Raw genomic sequence first — 2,500 nt, 5'->3', positions numbered from 1 at the left:
TCTCTAGCCGTGTCGACGCTGTTAGACGGTAAATGTTTCGGAGGTGACGCCGGCGGCCGTAGGACTCTGGATAAATTCTCGACCGTCCGGAGGTGCCGCCGACGTCCGGAGGTACCGCCGGCGTCCGGAGGTGCCGCCGGCGATTGGAGGTACCGCCGGCGTCCGGAGGTACCGCCGGCGTTCGGAGATACCGCCGGCGATCGAAATTACCGCTGGCGGTCGGAAGTGCCGCCCGTGTAACGCAACGCGCATTCACGCCTCTAACGGCGAGTGATGCGAGAGATCGCTTCACGCGAGAGTTTCACAATTTTATGCGAGCCTCGTACCCGCGCCGTCGAATCTTTCGACACGGCCCGAGGACCGCGTTTCGAAGCCGGTAGTTCGAGAAATTCGACATTTCTAGAAAATATGTCTACGCGGTCTGACGATACTCCGAGAGCGATGACACGTTCGTCCGAAACGTTTTTTCCCGTATCTCTTGCCGTTTCGGCGCTGTTCGCCCGTAAATGTTTCGGAGTTGACGACCTACGGCCGTAGGACTCTGAATAAATTCTCGACCGTCCGGAGGTGCCGCCGACGTCCGGAGGTACCGCCGGCGTCCGGAGGTGCCGCCGGCGATTGGAGGTACCGCCGGCGTCCGGAGGTACCGCCGGTGACCGGAGGTGCCGCCGGCGTCGGAGGTGCCGCCGGTGACCGGAGGTACCGCCGGCGTCCGGAGGTGCCGCCGGCGATTGGAGGTACCGCCGGCGTCCGGAGGTACCGCCGGCGTTCGAAATTACCTCTGGCGGTCGGAGGTGCCGCCCGTGTAACGCAACGCGCATTCACGCCACTAACGGCGAGTGATGCGAGAGATCGCTTCACGCGAGAGTTTCACAATTTTGTGCGAGCCTCGTACCCGCGCCGTCGAATCTTTCGACACGGCCCGAGGACCGCGTTTCGAAGCCGGTATTTCGAGAAATTCGACATTTCTAGAAAATATGTCTACGCGGTCTGACGATACTCCGAGAGCGATGACACGTTCGTCCGAAACGTTTTTTCCCGTATCTCTTGCCGTTTCGGCGCTGTTCGCCCGTAAATGTTTCGGAGTTGACGACCTACGGCCGTAGGACTCTGAATAAATTCTCGACGGTCCGGAGGTGCCGCCGACGGTGATCGGAGGTACCGCCGACGACCGGAGGTGCCGCCGGCGACCGGAGGTACCGCCGGCGTCGGAGGTGCCGCCGGTGACCGGAGGTACCGCCGGTGACCGGAGGTACCGCCGGCGATCGGAGGTGCCGCCCGCGGCCGGAGGTACCGCCGGCGACCGAGACTGCCGCGACGTAATGTCTCGATTGCGCCGTCCATTTGACGCTCGCGCTCGTATACGTCCGTGCGTAGGACCGTGCGTCGCCGACCGCCCGGCCGGCCGGTTGGGTACTATAAGAGATACGTCGCGCTCGGCGTTACGAACGAGTCGAGCGAGTCGGGCGAGTCGGACGAGTCGAGATACGTACTTTTCAGTCACGACTAGTGGCAGAAGTACGTCGCGTTCGGCGCGTCTCGAACGTTTCGTGCGTACTCTAACTTTACATTAAAAGGGAAAGAAGGAAACCACGAATAATAATCGAGCAGTACACGGGGCAAGTCTTCTTGGAAGAGACTTGTTGTCTCGCAAAGACGTTACGACTCGTTGTCGTCGTCGTGTCGTAATTCTCCTTGGCGGCGGAGATTGCGATACGCGCTCCACTCGTTCGCCGCTGAACGCGGGTAAAATATACACACTTGTTTATACGATCACAGCATTGCCACGAGTCGGTGTCGCAAGACCGAATGGCTCTTATGTGGCGCGCACGCATCTAGTGTGTTGGCCGCGCGATTCCCTCTCGTTTTGAACGCAGCAGTGGAATCGTCGCGCTTACCGAACGTTTACTCCACGGATACGAGTTGGCGGAAGGGCAAGAAACGCTCTTCCCGCTCGCTTTGTACGCCGTAGCGAAAGATTTTTACTGGTCGTTCTTGAACGTACGAACCAGACAGAATTTGTCCTCGACGTCTAAGCATCGGCACCGTCGATCTAGCGTCAGGGTAAATCGCGCGGGTCTTTCGAGACCCGAGCATTTTAACATTTTGGGAGAATGAGAATGAGTATATGATCTTTTGTATAAGAAAAGAAAAGTCGATGATAATAATATATCAACAGAGATATAACAAGGATAATTAAGAGGAGAGAGAAGGCAGGCAGTTCTTAGCGAACCTTGTCGTTCTCTCGCGTATACTTTACGCAACGCACACACAGTGTCGCCGACCGGCTAAGCAAGACCGGCGGCAATGAAACGGCACACGAGCGTGTCGCGTCGGTGCCCGATTAACACCGGGCCACCGGACGCGCGCTCAAGAGAGCTAGCGACGAGTCTCTCGGGCTCGCTCGCGAGTTACTCCTTGCGAGTAACCGAACACGAAGCTCCCTGGTTGATCCTGCCAGTAGTCATATGCTTGTCTCAAAGATTAAGCCATGCATGTC

The 2,500-nt window shown here is 58.2% G+C and overlaps 1 non-coding gene across 1 annotated transcript in view; it reads left to right on the top strand.

Moving 5' to 3' along the window:
- Positions 1–2,441: 2,441 nt before the first annotated feature.
- LOC145948843 (small subunit ribosomal RNA) overlaps positions 2,442–2,500 on the top strand; it is a 1,921-nt gene continuing 1,862 nt past the window's right edge. Inside the window, exon 1 of the ribosomal RNA XR_014427487.1 lies at positions 2,442–2,500. This exon is cut by the window's right edge and continues 1,862 nt beyond it. This is a non-coding gene — a ribosomal RNA (small subunit ribosomal RNA).

This window comes from Prenolepis imparis, unplaced genomic scaffold (genome assembly GCF_030444845.1).
Source record: "Prenolepis imparis isolate NDT839.2.m4 unplaced genomic scaffold, iyPreImpa1.0 SCAF_758, whole genome shotgun sequence".
NCBI classification, from domain to species: domain Eukaryota; kingdom Metazoa; phylum Arthropoda; class Insecta; order Hymenoptera; family Formicidae; genus Prenolepis; species Prenolepis imparis.
This window is presented reverse-complemented; position numbering and strand designations above follow the sequence as displayed.